We start from the raw sequence: 18,897 nt of genomic DNA on the forward strand, positions 1-18,897 counted from the left end.
CATTACTATGAATAAACTCAAAATTGTCCCATTGCAATGAAATCTCTATTGTTTATTTCATTTCTTAAGTCTTAAAATTCAAATGATAAATTCTGGTACTAGCCTTCCAAATATGAGAAATCCATAACCAAAATCTTTTTGTAATTTTATCTCATTTTAAGTTCAAAAAGTTCAAACAAGAAATAAATTATGGTATCAGGCTTTCACTTCCAAATATGAAGAGACGTTTTTCAACCAAAACTTTTTGCAGTTAACAATTTTTGTTCAAACAAGCGTCTCTGAACTTTTATTCTCAAGCCAGAGACCTTTTTAGGTACAGTAGTATTCTAAACCGCACCATTTTTGATGTTAGCTCAGGTTTTTCTGTGTTGTGTCAATTTTCCATGGATCTCAGCTGATGATGCCTTCTTGTGCTGGTTCTGATGTCCGCCGTTCTTAGCTTCTTAGCGGCTTCTGGAACTTTTGAAACCATCCAGACTGCCTACTTTGCAGTCTGCTGGAACACTAACCTTCTGTGTCTCGGGTTCTTTCACCATATACATTAAGAATAGATTCACACTTAACATTTACACTTTTTTTTTACAAATTCACATATAACATTAACATCTACTTATTTATACTCTTTAAGGGAACTATAGAACTACTTTAGCAAATATATTTCTTATTACTTCTTATATACTTCTTATTTCTTATTTAAACTTACATTTACAATTAGTATCTTTACTTCTTACAAGCTTATTACTACATGTCTTAAGACTACCTTAGATATTTCTTGCAAGCTTATATTCTTAAAGGAACTCTATAGATCTATTTTACAAACTTATATAGGGCTACCATTAGCATATATTTAACTTAGCAAACACCTAAAGATTTTTTAACACAGATCTAACAAGACAGAATTTCTACAAACTCACATCTTATTTTCATCTTTTTCTATTTCTTACTCTTAATTATTATCACTATTTCTATTAGAAAGATTCTCTTAACTAGACAGGAAGTACGTACATCATTTCTAAAGTTTAGAGTTTATAGTCAGCTTTGCTATAAAGCACTGAGATTTAGTGAGTGTTGTTGTTATAGAATTGTGATAGTTGTTGCTAGGGGACTATAACCTTCCCAGGATGACGCCACACTCCAAAGTTGCCAGTTCTCTCAGCCGTTCCGGACCAGCAGAGATGCACTGTCAGCGGTAGACAGTTTTTAACTAGAGGCTGTCCCTTCACCCAGATTCATAATAGTTCCCCTAAGTGCTTCAATTCAGACAAACGTTTCTATTACAGCAGAACTTTTGGTTTGCTGTACTGAAAAACTTCACTTCGTGCTGAGGGTAAAATTACTGTATTTAGCTGCTGTAAAGCTCTTCACCAAATACTGCACTACTATTAGGTGATATAAAGTATTTTTCTAAAGGAGCTAGTAAAGCCAAAAAACAGCACAGCTCCAAGCTCTATTTCCTCACTGTTTGCGCTAACCAGTGACAAAACCTCAGAAACACTAATCGAGCCACTTTCATTCTGGTTCCTTTATAGGAACGTCGTTGGAGCTGACTTTTCTTAGTTCCACGCTCCTTACCAGACGCTCCGGTAACCACCGAGCTTCATTCTCTTCTTGTGAAAAAACACAGACATGTCCTCGACCCCATATTAAAACAGGATCAGGACCCTTCCATAATCCTGAGCATGGAATCTTTCCATTTCACTTGAGCAAAAGTTGCTTGGATGCCACTGTGCCAAAACCTATCTGGGGTGGACTGTTCATATACATCCACATTCAAAAAGTTCAGAACAAAAAGAGCATGATTTAATGCATTATGTGGTGATTTAGGGTAAATTTCCTCCTTTTTTTGTTTTTTGAAGTTGTACTTTAAGACCGCTATGAGCCTTTTCTACAATACCTTGTACGATTAGGAGCACCTTTTCATTCTGAAACGCTCACTCAAAACCTTTGATGACTCAGCTCGACTATAACTGAAAAGCTTGGCTTTTTTGCTTTTCTCAGGGTAAAGTTTTCTGCCCTTTTGGGCTCTCTGAAGCTCTTTACCCACACTCTCCCAAGTGTTTACCTCAAGGTACTCTGACCCACTCACTGTCTTACTAGCTTGAAGAGACAGAGCTCAGAAGAGGTTTTTAGAAACTTGTCACTGCCTCCTGCATTGCAGGGAGGATTTTTAAAGCTTGAAAGAGAACTCAGAGAGGTTTTGCTGTCTTAAGAGGTTTGTTGTTTTCCCTTAGAGCTAATCACAAGTGGTCCCCATACTAATCTTCAGGTGATTCTAATTTTTGTCCTTCTGAGGGAGAAAGTTAAAGGCTTTAGTTTTTAAGTTTAAGAGAGTTTTTGAGAAAGATTAAAGCTTTAGAGATTTTTTTCCCCCAAAATTTTCCAAGAAAAGCTTTTTAGTTTAAGAGAAAGATTTTTTCCCAGGAGAGAAAGACCAACTTTTCCCAAAACTTCTGAACTTTAAACTTTTTGGCTTTTTACATCCCCATTTTTGCCTCAGGAAGAAAATACTTTCTCCTGCCCCTTGGACTTAGCATTTTAGCTGTCCCCAGGACAAAAGCTTCCATAGGAAACTTTTTCTTCCTCAGAAGCTTAAAGAAGAGCTTTTTTACTACCTGTAAAGCCCAAAGAAAGATTTTTTCCCCCATTTTTGCCTCAGAGAGAAATCACTTTCTTCTGCTGCTTGGACTTAGCATTTTAGCTGTCCCCAGGACGAAAGCTTCCATAGGAAACTTTTTCTTCCCCATAAGCTCAAAGAAGAGCTTTTTTACTACCGGTAAAGCCCAAAGAAAGATTTTTTCCCCCAGTTTGCGTTCATAGCGCCCAAAGTTAGAAAATTGGAGAGTTTTTCCTGTCTAGTTGCCTTACTTATTTTCTACATGAACTTATACTTCTAAGTTTTTCCTACACTATATTACACTATATTACTACCCTATACCTTATACTTATTTTTCAGATAGAAATTGAGAAAAGAATATTTTGACAGACGAGAATTGCGCTGCAGCATCGGACATCCTTCCAGTCCGCTTTCCTTTTCTCTCGAGGATAAAACCCCTGCCTCTCAATAATATATATATTTATATATATTATATATATTTATATAATATATATAAATATATATAATATATATTTTTCCTAACACCGGCATGCTTTTCCACTGGCAGGGATGACTCACACTTTCACCAAAAACTCTGTAATAAAACTATTATTTTCCTTTATCTTTAGTCCCTATTTCTTTGTCTTTAGTCCCTGTTCATTTGTCTTTTAGTCCCCCCTTTTTTTGTCCCCCCTTTTTTTCTTTAGTCCCCTTTTTTTCTTTTTTCTTTACTCCCTGTTCATGGCGCCATTCTGTGGGGCATTTACCCACCAACCCCACAGTTCCCCAGAGTTTTCTTGAGTGCAAGCAGCAGGAAATATTAGATAGAAAGATTTATATTGCGGAGAATATTGCAGAGATAAACAGATAGAAAATAAAGGATAGCCTCGAGAGGGCCTGGAACCTTTTCCAATGGGCCCGACTGTCTCTTCCCCAGGGTTTTTATAGAGACGCCAAGGGGTGGAGCAAATGACCTCCTCCCCCAGCACAGCCAAGAGCAGACCATCTCAGACACCTGTACTCAGGCCCGTGGTCCTAATCATCCTCCTCTATGCAGACCTGCTGGGTAAAGCCACGAGGAACCCGAGAACGGGCTCCCACAAACTGGGAATTCTTAAAGGGAGGAATTAGTTAAAAGAGAGTTTTGTCCCTATATTAAAAAATAGGAAGCCGGGTGGTGGTGGCGCACGCCTTTAATCCCAGCACTCGGGAGGCAGAGCCAGGCGGATCTCTGTGAGTTTGAGGCCAGCCTGGGCTACCAAGTGAGTTCCAGGAAAAGGTGCAAAGCTACACAGAGAAACCCTGTCTCGAAAAACCAAAAAAAAAAAAAAATGGGAAACACTCTTACAATGGAGGGAGTTAGGTCTCTGTATGGACAGTTTAAAAACGGAACAATTAAATGAGAGGATAATTAATTTAGATGACATTTATGTAATGTCAATTATAAACATCAGTTTTATCATTTTTGTTTTATCACTAAAATTTTTGTTTAATATGAGTACTAAGAAACAAGTTTTAGGAAAAACTTATTAAAACAGATCATAGAATATAATTCCCAGACAGAAGAATATAAAAGAGAAACAATTTCAGCATTGCATTGGAAGGTTAGAGAGGAACAACCTAAGGTTTTCTAACAACCAACTTTAATTTATCCAGTAACTTCATAGGAATTTCCAAATGATAGATATCCCCAAGGTTGTGTAAACACTGAATGGACTCCTGTGGAATGTTAGATTTAAGGAGACTCAAGTGATTTAAGGAGATTCAAGATTCTCATATGGCATGCACTCACCTTTTGTGAAGCAGATGATAAACTCCTGGTCAACTTGTAAGAGAATTATCGCTCAAGACTGGAGAGACTTGGTTACAGCAGTCTTGGAGCCTGGTCCTCACTTACAGTGGAGGACTTGATGGAAAGATGAGGCTAAGATCATTGAACAAGGAAGCAGGGTTAGAGGAATAGAAATCTCCCAGGACAAACTTCTTGGAGAGGGAGATTATGCTGATTTACAAAGGCAATCTCTTTATGATGACCACACCCTGGCTTTATGACGCACAGCAACCTTGAAAGCTTGGGACAGAATTGAAGAAGTAGGAGAGAAAACTGAGTCATTTAATGTTGTTCAAATCTTAGATGGTCTTATATAAAAAAAACCCAGAGCCACATATTGGGGTGAAAGCTGAAAGAAGAAAGAAGCAGAGCAAGCCCCAGCCACCACCTCTTACCTCACCAACTCCATGAATCCTTTGACTGAAATCCTCTGAGTCCTCACCCGAAAGTGTCTCAGCTGAACTGCTTTAGTTCCTGTTTCCTCACACCTTATTTACCTTTCTCCATCCTGCTGTCACTTCCTGAAATTAAAGACATGTGTGCTTCCCAGTACTGGGATTAAAGGTGTGTGCCACCTCTACCTGGCTCTATTTCCAGTGTGGCCTTGAACTCACAGAGATCCAGATCTCTGCCTTCCAAGTGTTAGGATTAAGGGTGTGTGCCACCACTGTCCGGCCTCTATGTCTAGTTAATGGTTGGCTCTGTTCTCTGATCCCCAGGCAAGTTTATTAAGGCACACAATATATCACCACACATTTACTAAAGTTATACAGGGCCCAAAAGAAACCTTCACTGATTTCTTAGAAAGATTGACTTCATCAGCAAATAGAATGATACCAAATTCAGAAGCTAGAAAAATAATAATTGAATCTCTGGCTTTTGAGAATGCTAATGCACAATGCAAAAGGATAATTAGGGTGTTAAAGGCAAGATCAACACCCTTGAATGGATCTATGATAAAAATCAATATTGAATCTCATGAGCATGATGATGCTTGGATCGGAGAGGTAATTTCCAGAGGTTTGAAGAAAAACTGAAATGTCAGGTGTTTTAATTATAGTAACCAAGATCACCTAAAAAGGGATTGTAAACAGGGCATTCCAAGAAACAATGTTTTTTTCTGAGAATTATCCAAACAGAACACCCCTCACTTCTGGAGTATGCAGAAGTTGTGGGAGAGGTAGACATTGGACTGATAAATGTAGATCAACAAGGAACAGCCAAGGTAATCCTTTGCCACTAGGAAACACCTTGGGGGGGCCTCTCAAAGGCCCCCATGTCAAACTAAGTTCAGTCCTTTCCTGTTACAATGAGGAAAACTCCTTCCCAGAGCAATTAATGAACCTAACGCCTATTATGAAAAAACATACTGCTCTAGATGATAGAACCACCATAGAAAAGAGAACAGAAATTCAGGAGAAACTATAAAGCAAATATTTTGGCAAACTTCTATAAATGAACAACGACCAAAATTAAAAATATGAATAAATGACAGATGTAACAATAATTGCACCAGAACCTTGGCATCCAAGTTGGCCTCTTCAGGAGGTAAATGTTCAACTTTTTTAGGGACTGGATCATTATCTCAGGTAAAACAGAACAAGAGATGGATTAAATGTATAAGGCCAGAATGACAAAGATGAAAAGTAAAGCCATAAGTGGTTAACATAGCAATGAATTTATGAAGTTGTGATTTCTTCCAGCAATGGAATACTCTGTAACATTCTTCGAATCTCAGAAACAAACCATAAATTAACATACATTTCTGGGAAAAATATTAGAAAGTATTATAAAGAACAGTCACTCACCATTCAGACTGTACAAGAACAAGGCACAAAAGCTATTGATCTTTCAAAGGCACTAACAGCCCTACCTTTAAACTGACAACACTGTCTGGGTGGAACAAGGAATGGCCTTTGACATCAGAAAAATTACAGGCCTTAGAACAACTCATATAGGAGCAGATAAATGCTCAACCTATTGAAGAATAGAGCAAACCTTGGAATTCTCCTGTATTTGTTATTGAAAAGAAATCTGGAAAATGGAGAATGGTAACAGATCTAAGAGCTGTTAATAAGGTGATTCAGCCAATGGGCTCTATACAGCCTGGAATTCCCTTGCCTTCTCTGTTACCTAAAGGATGGTCTATTATAGTGATTGATTTAGAACACTGTTTCTTCACTATACCTTTACAAGAAAATGACAAAGAAAAATTTTCCTTCATGGTGCCTACTTATAATAATTCTAAGCCTGTAAAGAGATATCAATGGAAAGTTCTCACATAGGGAATGATAAATAGCCCCACCCTGTGCCAATATTTTGTACAACAGCTGTTGGAAATGATACATAAGCAGTTACCTCAATCTATAGTTTACCATTATATGGACTAGATTTTACTGGCTGATTCAAATGTAGGTACTTTAGAAAGAATGTTTGAAGAAGTAAACAGAATTTTGCCTTGTCAGGAATTACAAATTGCCCCTGAAAAAAATACAAAGAGGAGATTCTATTAGTTATTTAGGGTATAAAATAGGTCTACAAAAAATTTGACCCCAAAAGGTGCAAATTAGGAGAGATCAATTGTGTACTCTTAATGACTCTCAAAATTGCTAGGAGACATTACCCATCTGCAGCCCACTATTGGAGTAACAAATCCAGAACTGAGTAATTTGTTCCAAACCTTAAAAGGTGACAAGGTCTTAAACAGTCCAAGAGACTTATCAGATGAAGGTCAGAGAGAATTAATTGGCTTTGGTGGAATATAAATTACAGAATGCACATGTGGATCATCTGGATCCAGAGCTTTATTGCATTCTAGCTTTTTTTTTTTTACCCTCTATGCACTCTTCTCCAGGAATATTAATGTAGAGGGAAGATATTATCTTAGAATGGACCTTTTCACCACATAAACAGAGTAAAAAATGAAAAAGTTCTGTGGAAAAGGACTCTGAGTTAATTCTAAAAACATATTGAGACTTCACCAATTAGCAAGAATAGACCCAGCAGATATTGTAGTACCTTTTACTAATGCTGAAATTGACTCATTATGGGCAGAAAATCAACATTGGCAAAGAGCTTGAAGTAATTTTTTGGGAGAGATTAACAACAAATATCCCCAACACAAGAGAATTCAATTCATAAAGAGAACTGACTGGATTCATCCTCATAGTGTATGAGGAACATCAATTTCTGGAGCCCCTACATTTTATACTGATGCAAAATAATCAGGAAAGGCAGGTTATAAATCAGGAAACTTAAGTTAAGTGGCTCAAAGCCTTTATGATTCTGTCCAAAAGTCAGGATTATATGCTATTCTCATTGTATTAATGGATTTTACAGAACCTCTTAATATAGGTACTGACTCTCAATATGCAGAAAGAGTTGTTTTACATGTTCAAACTGATGAATTTATTCCTGATGAGGAATTAACTTGTTTATACAATAACAAGAAATAATCAGGAATAGGAACCATCCCTTATATATAACATACAGGTCTGCCAGGCCCTCTAGCCTAAGATAATGATGAAATTCATCAATTATTGATGGGAAATGTGCTGGAGGCCTCAGAGTTTCACAAAAACACAATGTCAATAGCAAGGGTTTGAAAAAAGATTTTTCCATCACTTGGCAAAAAACAGAGGAAATGCTCCAGTTGCTGGCCAGCAGGCAGGGTTCCTACAGGAAGGCCCCCCTTTCACCAAGACCCCTCAGGGGACCCTGCAATCTACACGCCCTGCCCCCATACCTATCCACCCAAGACCCCAGCCTCTTCCTGAGGCTTGGAAACCAACCACCAGCTCTACTCGGATCTAGAGGTGAGTGACTCTGTTCATACCCAGTGAGGCCAGCCCTTAGGACCCATCCCTGGGTCCCAGCCATTCCCAGGGAACACCCACCAACTGGGCCCCAGTTGCCAGCCAGCAGGCAGGGCTCCTGCAGGAAGGCTCCCCATTCAACAAAGCCCTCAGTGGACACTGCAATCAACACACCCTGCCCCCATACCCATCCAACCAAGACCCCAGCCTCTTCCTGAGGTGTGGAAACCAACCCCCAGCTTTCATCTGGCCTAGAGCTCTCATCTGGCCTAGACAGAGAGCTCTCATTGGACAAGGAGCTATCATTGGAACAAGAGTAAACTCAGCAGACAGGGAATCTGCCAGCCCTCATTAGACCAAGAGTGGCTTTCTGAGAAGTAGAATCTACCACCTCTCATTGGACCAAGAGAGGCTTCCTGAAACACAGAATCAGTCAACTCTGACTGGACCAAGAGCACTGATAAGACCAAGAACAGATCCATTTCTCACAGAATCAACTAGCTTGGGTTGACCCAAGAGCAGCTCCCTGAGACACAGAAGCTGCCTGCTCCAATTAGACCAAGAGCTAATATTAGACCCAGAAGGGCCCCCTGAGATACAGACACAATAAGCACAGAGTGGACCATCAGCAACTCGCTCAGACATAGACACCTCTTATACCTATTGGACGAAGAGATGGGAAGATGTCAAGGCAAAAGTACATACAACAACATAAAGAACAATACAGCATCAGCAGAACCTCACACTCCTCCAACAGCAAGACCTGAACATCACAAGGTAGAAGAAGCAAAAGAAAGCAATCTTAAGAATAGCATCATGAAGATGCTAGAGGCCTTTCAAGAAAAAATGAAAATGAGGAAAAGACAAACAAAAAATTGGAAGAAATCAATAAAGAAATTGAGAAAAAGACAAAAACTTGGAAGAAATCTATAAAGAAATAGAGGAAAAAAGACAAATAAAAATTGAAAGAAAGTAATACATCCCTTAAAGAACACCATGAAAAAGCAATTAAACAGGGGAAGGAAACAGTTCCAGACCTGAAAAGGGAAAGAGAAATGATGAAGAAGACACAAACAGAGGGAATGCTGGAAATAGAAAACCTGAGGAAATGAACAGGAAACACAGATGCAAGCATAAACAACAGAATACAAGAGATGGAAGAGAGGATCTTTGGTGTAGAGAATACAATGGAGGAAATGGATTCATTAGTCAAAGAAAATACCAAAGCCAAAAGTGTCATAACACAAAATGTCCAAGAAATCTGAGACACCATGAAAAGACCAAACCTAAGAATAATAGGGATAGAGGAAGGAGAAGAATACCAACTCAAAGGCACAGAAAATATATTCAACAAGATCATAGAAGAAAACTTTCCCAACTTAAAGAAGGAAATGCCTATGAAGATATAAGAAGCCTATAGAACACCAAACAGACTAGACCCTGAAAAAAGTCCCCTCGCCCCATAATAATTAAACAACTAAACGTACAGAATAAAGAAAGAATATTAAGAGCAGCAAAGGAAAAAGGCCAAGTGACTTATAAAGGCAAACTCATCAGAATAACACCTAATTTCTCAATGAAGACTTTGAAAGTCAGAAGGACCTGGACAGATGTAATGCAGACACTAAGAGACCATGAATGCCAGCCTAGACTAATATACCCAGCAAAACTTTCAATCATCATAGACAGAGGGAACAAGTTATTCCAAGACAAAGCCAGATTTAAACAATACTTATCCACAAATCCAGCCCTACAGAAAGCACTAGAAGGAAAATTTCAACCTAAGGAAGTCAAATATACCTATGAAAATATAGGCAATAGATAATGCCACAGCAGTAAACCCCAAAGAAGAGAAGTACACACACACACACACACTACCACCAAAAATTAACAGGAACTAACAATCACTGGTCATTAATATTCCTTAATATCAATGGACTTAATTCACCTATAAAAAAACACAGGCTAACAGAATGAATACAAAAGCAGGACCCATCTTTCTGCTGCATACAAGAAACACACCTCAATTTCAAAGATAGCCACTACCTTAGAATAAAAGGCATGAAAAGTCTTTCCAATCAAATGGTCTTAAGAAGCAAGCAGGTGTAGTCATACTAATATCCAGCAAAAAAGACTTCAAAGTATAATCAATCAAAAGAGGTCAAGAAGGACATCACATACTCATCACAGGAGAGATCCACCAAGATGAAGTTTCAATTCTGAACATTTATGCCCCAAACACAAGGGCACCCACATATGTAAAAGAAACATTACTAAAGCTTAAATCACATATAAAACCCCACACATTAATAGTGGGAGAATTCAACACCCCACTCTCACCACTGGACAGATCTGTCAAATCGAAACTTAACAGAGAAATAAGGGGCTTAACTGATGTCATGACTCAAATGGACTTAATCGATATTTACAGAACATTCCACCCTAACAAAAAAGAATATACCTTCTTCTCAGCACCCCATGGAACCTTCTCTAAAAACGACCACATACTGGGCCACAAAGCAAATCTCAACAGATACAAAAAAATTGGAATAACCTCCTGTGTTCTGTCAGACCACCATGGTTTAAAGTTAGATTTCAACAACAAAAATTACAGAAAACATACAATCTCATGGAAACTCAATAATGCTCAACTGAATCACCAATGGGTTAAAGAAGAAATAAAGAAATTAAAGACTTCCTAGAGATCAACGAAAATAAAGACACCACATACCCAAACTTATGGGACACTACGAAAACAGTGCTAAAAGGGAAATTCATAGCACTAAATGCCCATGTAAAGAAGTTGGAGAAATCTCACACTAGTTACTTAACAGCACACCTGAAAGCTCTAGAACAAGAAGAAGCAAAGTCTCCCAGGAATAATAGATGCCAGGAAATTATCAAATTGAGAGATGAAATCAATAAAATAGAAACAAAGAGAACAATACAAAAAATTAATGAAACAAAGAGTTGGTTCTTTGAGAAAATCAACAAGATAGACAAGCCTTATCCAAACTAACCAAAAGGCAGAGAGAGAGCATCCAAATTACCAAAATCAGAAATGAAAAGGGAGACATAACAACTGACAATGAGGAAATCCAGAGAACCATCAGGTCATACTTCAAAAACCTGTACTCCACAAAACTGGAAAATCCAAAAGAAATGGATAATTTTTTGGATAGGTACCACATACCTAAGTTAAATCAAGACTAGATAAACTATTAAAATAGTCCAATAACCCCTAAGGAAATAGAAACAGTCATTAAAAGTCTCCCAACCGAAAAAAGTCCAGGACCAGATGGTTTCAATGCAAATTCTACCAGATCTTCAAAGACGAGATAATATCGATACTCTTTAAATTATTCCACACAATAGAAACAGAAGGAACATTACCAAGCTCCTTCTATAAAGCTACAATTACACTGATTCCCAAGCCAAACAAAGATTCAACAAAGAAAGAGAATTTCAGATCAATTTCCCTCATGAACATTGATTCAAAAATACTCAATAAAATATTGGCAAACAGACTCCAAGAGCACATCAAAACAATTATCCACCATGATCAAGTAGGCTTCATCCCAGAGATGCAAGTTTGGTTCAACATATGAAAGTCTCTCAATGTAATACACCATATATAAACAAACTGAAATAATAAAACCACGTGATCATCTCACTAGATGCTGAAAAGGCCTTTGACAAACTCCAACACCTCTTCATGATAAAGGTCTTGGAGAGATCAGGAATACAGGGAACATAACCTAACCATAATAAAGACAATTTACAGCAAGCCAACAGCCAACATCAAAGTAAATGGAGAGAAACTCAAAGTGATTTCACTAAAATCAGGAACGAGGCAAGGCTGTCCACTCTCCCCATACTTAGTCAATATAGTACTTGAAGTTCTAGCCAGAGCAATAAGACAACATAAGGAGGTCAAGGGGATAAAAATTGAAAAGGAAGAAGTCAAGCTTTCACTATTTGCAGATGACATGATAGTATACATGTGACCCCAAAAATTCAACCAAGGAACTGATACAGGTGATAAACACCTTCAGCAATGTAGCAGGATACAAGATTATCAAAAAAATCAGTAGCCCTCCTATATACAAATGACAAACAGGCTGAGAAAGAAATCAGAGGTACATCATCCTTTACAATAGCCACAAATGATATAAAATACCTTGGGGTAACTCTAACTAAACAAGCAAAGGACCTATATAACAAGAACTTTTAAGTCCCTGAAGAAAGAAATTGAAGAAGTAAAAAAATGGAAAGATCTCCCATGCTCATGGATAGATAGGATTAACATAGTAGAAATGACAGTCTTACCAAAAGCAATCTACAGATTCAATGCAATCCCCATCAAAATCCCAACACAATTCCTCACAGACCTGGAAAGAACAATACTCAACTTCATATGGAAAAACAAAAACAAAAAACCCAGGATAGCCAAAAGAATCCTGTACAATAAAACAATCTCTGGAGGTATCATGATCCCTGACTTCAAGCTCTCCTATAGAGCTACAGTAATAAAAACAGCTTGGTACTGGCATAAAAACTGACATGTGGACCAATGGAACCGAATTGAAGACCCTGACATTAATCCGGACACCTATGAACATATCATTTTTGACAAAGAAGCCAAAACTGTACAATGGGAGAAAAAAAAGCATCTTCAACAAATGGTGCTGGCATAACTGGATGTCAACATGTAGAAGGCTGTAAATAGATTCAATTTTCCTTTCCAAATCAAGTCAGAGATTTTTTTTCCACATAAGGTTTTTAATTTTTATTCAGTTTATTTGGTAAAAATATCGATTCAGTTTTCTTCCCTGGTTCCTCAACTCTGTCCCATGCATTCAAGGCAGCCATTCGACATAGAATTAAGGTTTGGATATCATATAAACATTGTGTTTGTACTGCAGCCTATTGGCCTTCTCCAAAAAGCTGATCCTGGAAGACTTGTACACCTTTATCCCTACATTGTTTTGCTATGTTTTTAGCTTCCTCTTTGAACCACATTTGCCACTGGAGCTGTTGTCCAGGTTCCAGAGCAGCATGTGCCAGCTCTCGCCAGTCCTGTGGTACAATCCTATTATAAGTTGACCAGGTGTTTAACATTTGCTTTACATATGGGTAATGCATGCCATAAAATACTATTGCCTCCTTAAACCTTCGTAAATCTAACATTTCAGTTGGAGTCCAAATATTTTGTGTATTCACTTGATCAGGTAGCTGCTGTATGGTTACCAGGTAAATTAAGGGTGATTGTGTGAAAACAGGCTTTCTTTCTGTAACCTTATAATCCAATCCTGAAATAACTTCACTGTTAATTTCTTCTGTCTGAATCTGAATTTCTCTATAATTCATTTTAACAGATTTAACAGGTTTTTCTAAAACTTTTAACCTGGCACTTAAATTGGCTATCTTTTTAAATAGTAAAATAAGGATAAGAAAAGTAATAATGTGCATAATTCGATCAACATTAATCTTCTCATATAGTGTTTCCATTGTCAGACTGCCTAAAATTTCAAACAAAGCCCAATTTTCTCCCAGTGTACTCATAAAACCCATTTTTTTTAATGTGGAAAAAAATTTCTCTTTTAAATAGTTTTTTCTTTTAAAATATCTGATATCTTAATTGACTTGCCAAGTCTGTGTAGAACAGTAGAAATCCGAGGGAATTTCAAAACAGCTACCTAACGTCCGAGGTGGGAATCCAGAGAGAGAGAGAGAGAGAGAGAGAGAGAGAGAGAGAGAGAGAGAGAGAGCAAACAAGCAAGAAAGCATAGCCATGAGTCCTCACTAAAAGCTTAAATCCAGCCACATGTTCCTGCTTGAGCTGAATTGAGTCTGGGCTCCAGCTTCCTTAAGCTTTACAGGCAGGGGCCCTGATCAGCAGGACAGGCCTGAGTTGTTTGTAGTACTGGCTTTAAGCAAGTAGCTCCAGCTGCGGGTAACTGCATGTAGCTATGGTCAGTCAGGCCTGAGACCTAAGCCAAGCTGGGCCCGAGCTAGGGAGCCTGGCCTGAGCTAGGGAGCTGGGCCGCCCAGGTGGGAAACCAGACCTGCCAAGCCAAGCCAAGCGGTTTTTAACGAATTCTTGCTGCTTGATTGCCAGATGTAAATGTAACCATCTTGTTAAATAAGAAACACAGAGCCAATGCAGAGATAAAAGCCCAAGAGGTCAGAGTAATAGCTAAGCGCTAAAAACCTTACCCTTCACTGCTACTCCTGTCCTTCCCTCCGCAAGAGACCTCCTTCCTGTGTCTCTGTCTTCTTATAGACTTTCTGTTCTGCAATCTCATTGGTTGTAAACCCAACCACATGACCTCCTCATCATTGCCCATCTATACAGACCTCCAGATCTTCTATGGTTGGTATTGTGATTAAAGGCATGTGTCTCTATGCTGGTGGTATCCTTGAACACACAGAGATCTGCCTGTCATGTGATCGGGAATAAAGGCATGTGCTACCACTGCCAGACTTATGCTATGGCTTGCTATTAGCTCTGACCCCCAGGCAACTTTATTTATTAACATACAAATAAAATCACATTTCAGTACAAATAAAATATCACCATAGTTGGGTGACTGTCCAGGCAGCCAGTTGTTTCTGTCATTTCTCACATTTTTTGGAAATTGCTTGCTTACTTCCTGCTTACTCAGGTAATATTATTTCCTTTGGGTCTCTGAGGGAATTGAAGACTAGATAGTTATAGTTTCCTTGTTTACCAGATTCAGAAAAAAAAATCACTAAAGAGGTATAAAGTATATAGGGCTGAGAGACATTAAAAGTTTCAGAGGAGGGGATGGGGAGTGGGTCTTGGAGGTAGGAAGGCCAGGGGGGAGAGGGATGAGAGAGGAGAGAAGGACCTGTGGTTGGTATGTAAAAGGAATTAAAAAAAACTTTAGTTCTGTTCTAGAATACTAATAATGACTTAAAACATATGTGAATGTATTAGTAAATATCAGCAAAACCATTCTAAAAAAACACTTCTATGTAATGACTCATACAAAAACTGATATATTATCATGTTTATGTCCTCTTGGATTACAACTGGTTTTTCTTGTTTAGAACATCATTTTGATAGTAATATGATCTTACATGAGTTAAGAGGCTTCATATCAATTTTTATAAATTATGAAGTATTAGTTCAATTACTGATTCACAGTGAAAGTCTAAATCACTAAATGATGTTTCTTTATATTTTAGTATATTCAGCATGAATAGAAGTTAAAGTCATAAGCTGTTACATGACTCTCTTTAAATTGTCTTCCTTGAAGAATACTGATGTCATGTTTCTTTAAGTGACTACTACTATTACCAGATGCTGTTCAGGGTGATTTTCTGTTTTTTCCCAATAACTCTTTAAGTTTTATTTCTCATAAAAAAGTAAAACTTTTGACTAAACTTTAGTGAAGATGAATGACAGGTGAGTGACAGAGAAGCTTTAGAGTGACACAGATGGTGTAAGTTCTGAAGTTCACACTTTCTAGGTGTGCAACCTTATGAATATTGTGTAATAACATATATGCTTTTTAATAGCAGAGAAGGATGGTGGTAAATTTACTATTTATATAGCACACACTTCGGTGCTAAACAAATGCCTATTAGTGCCAATAATTGAAACTTCTGGATTTTTTTAAACCAACAATATTATTTTATAAAAATCATTATTATCAATGTAATTATACAAATAGCTATTTGTTACTTGACAGGAAGGATATGGAATCTTCTTCATGTAAACCTTTTCATACATCTAGTAAATGTTGTAAGCACACTAAATTCCTCACTAAAAGGGCATTAAATTAGGAATATATGTGCATATTTATAGACACACACACACACACACACACACACACACACACATATATATACACACTTGTGCTCTCAAGATACTTAAGTGTGTATATATTAAAAAATATTAATGGTCAATTCTACACAAACAGGCAAGACATTTAAGTGCTAAAATGTATTCAATTAACTGTTTAAAACAGTCATGTATGGAGTGAAATAGGATTCTGAAATCATTGTGAACCTTCTTTGAAAACAGGGAATTGATTACTACCTAAGAGACACATTTGTATGGAATGCATTGTGCTATGCTAGAGCATGAAAACAGGAAGTGTAAATATATACATTAAAATGCTCATGAGCACAACATTTAGGTACAGAATAATTACAACTGTTGTAATTTATATCAGGTAAGAGGTCATTGTTTAAATACTTTTGGAATAAAATTGATTGCCAAGGAACAAGCAAAGGGAAAGATTCATGAGAAGTAGCAATGGATGTAGGATAAATATCTTAGGATTGATTCATGGTGATTCTGGGAATCAATGCCAAGGACCCAAAAGGTTTAGGCAAGTGTTTGACCACTGAGTCGCATCCCTAGCTTGTCTTACTGAAGCTTTGTGATCTATACTGCACGGGAAAGCCAGCACACTCCATTTCCTTCCAAGGAGATCCCTCCCACCGTGCACGTGATAGAATTGTTATCATGTTCCCACTTTCCTAAATATCTTTTTGATTCTCAAAATATACAGTTCCACAGAAATGTCTATGGTCTTCCTCTGGGAATGTAGGGAAAAGGGGCTGGCTAGAGAAACACACCCTGACCCTGGAGCCCAGAGTTAGGGAAGGATGCCTCAGATAAAGCCAGTGAGAGAAACACAGTTTAACTCAGATCAGAGCCATCTCTGCCCCTGTCCAACTGACTTGTGAAAACAACCAATCACAGAGCAGGACAGTAGAATCCTGGCCCTAGGGCCCTGGACCAGGGAAAGAAACACAGCCTGTGTTTGGGACCTGAGCCAGAGAAGTGAACACTTTATTCCCAAACCCAGAACCTGGGACATATGCCCTGACTCTGAGACTAGTACCAAAATAACACTCTTGGCCCCTAGAATCAGAGTCAGTGAAAGAAATGTGCCCTGGCCTTAGAGGTAGTGTCAAAAAGCCAAGAAAGGCCAGTGAAAGAAACACAGTTTGGCCCTGAAATCAGGGCCATCTCTGCCCTTTGCTCACAAAACTGGCCAATCCCTGGCCCGAAAATAAACTAACCACAGTTGACTCCGCCCCCTAGACATCCTATATAAACCACCCTGCCTGGTCAGTTGTGAGCTGTTCTCTCCACCCTGGTAAAGGCAGCTACTCTCCTGGACTCCTCCTTCCCAAATAAACCTCTTTCTCAAAAGAGTATTGGGTGAAGACCTTCATTGACTGCTGAACAGAAGAACCTTGCTGGGATGTCCCATAGTGGACTGAGTGGGAAAGAGCTGGTAACATTGAGCCAGAGATTGTGGCTCTCCAGGAGAGGAGCAGGATTGCTATGTCCTGCAGGGAAACCATCCCCCATCATACCATCATACCAGGTATATCCTGACCTTCCCAAAGAGTCAGGATACCCTTCCTTGCTGAAGCAGTTCCAGGCCTGACTCTCCCGAGAAGTCAGAAAACCTTCCTTTCCAAGGTTGGGCTGTTTCTTTACAGTTTCAGCCATCAGAGCTGTGCTAAACAGCTCCAGGTGTCTGGGACACCTTCAGGGCAGAGCTCTTGTCCTAAGCAGCTCTGAGGTGTCCTGGATACCTTGCCCTCTAGGGCTGAACTGTCACCAGTTCAGCCATCACAGCTGTGCTAAACAGCTCCAGGTGTCCAGGACACCTTCAGGGCAGAGCTCTTGTTCTGAGTAGCTCTGAGGTGTTTGGGATACCTCGCCCTCTAGGACTGAACTGTCTCCTTGCAGTTTCAGCCACCAATTTACTTACATTTGGTGCCAAAACCCAAGACACCAAACACAGAGTTTTTGCAGTTTACTAACAATCCCACTATAGGTAATGGTGGGCTTCAGAAAGCTAGCTCATGCACCAGATCTCTGCATCTGCTTCCACCAGTTACTGGATGAAGGCTCTATGATGACAGGGTATTCACCAGTCTGATTACCAGTGTAGGCAGTTTAGGCACCCTCTCCACTATTGCTAGTAGTCTAATCTGGGGTTGTCCTTGTGGATTCCTGGGAGTGCATGGGAGTTCCTGATCCCACTGCTAAGGGCCTTTCAAACCAACCAAGCTATACAACTGCCTCACATATGCAGAAGGCGTAGTTCAGTCCCATGCTGGCTCCACAACTGTCAGTCTAAAGTTCATGATATCCCACAAGTTTGCTTCACTAATCTCTAGATTTCCCCATCATTATCTTGGCCTCCCTTGCTCATATAATCTCTCTTCCCTCTTTTCAGCTGGACTCCTGGGGCTCGGCCTGGCACCTGGCTGTGGATCTCTGCATCTGCTTCCACCAGTTACTGGATGAGGCTCTATGATGACAGGGTATTCACCAGTCTGATTACCAGTGTAGGCAGTTTAGGCACCCTCTCCACTATTGCTAGTAGTCTAATCTGGGGTTGTCCTTGTCGATTCCTGGGAGTTTCCCTAGCACCAGTTTTCTCCCTAACCCCATAATGTCTTCCTCTATCAATACATCTCTTTCATTGCTCTCCCACTCAGTCCCTCATCCAGCCAGACCACCCTGTTTCCTCATGTTCTCATCTCCCATTCCCTCCCTCTATTGCTCCCCCTTGTCCTCAGTTTACTCATGTAGATCTCATCAGTTTTCCTTTCTACACTGCATCCTTCTTAGGGTCCTTGTTCCAGCTTCT

The 18,897-nt window shown here is 39.0% G+C and overlaps 1 protein-coding gene across 2 annotated transcripts in view; it reads right to left on the reverse strand.

Annotated features, from left to right (window-relative positions):
- The window catches only part of Atg5 (autophagy related 5), a 143,225-nt gene that overhangs the window by 115,933 nt on the left and 8,395 nt on the right, over positions 1 to 18,897 (reverse strand). Inside the window, exons 2-3 of one of the 2 annotated variants that reach the window (XM_059272442.1) lie at positions 4,820 to 4,945; positions 4,386 to 4,517 (exon numbers count right to left, since the gene is read on the reverse strand). The exons of the other annotated variant lie outside the window; for it this stretch is intronic. The gene's annotated coding sequence lies outside the window, so the exon portion shown is untranslated. The remainder of the gene's footprint in view (positions 1 to 4,385; positions 4,518 to 4,819; positions 4,946 to 18,897) is intronic. 2 annotated transcript variants of the gene reach the window in all.

This window comes from Peromyscus eremicus, chromosome 8b (assembly GCF_949786415.1).
Source record: "Peromyscus eremicus chromosome 8b, PerEre_H2_v1, whole genome shotgun sequence".
Lineage (NCBI taxonomy): Eukaryota > Metazoa > Chordata > Mammalia > Rodentia > Cricetidae > Peromyscus > Peromyscus eremicus.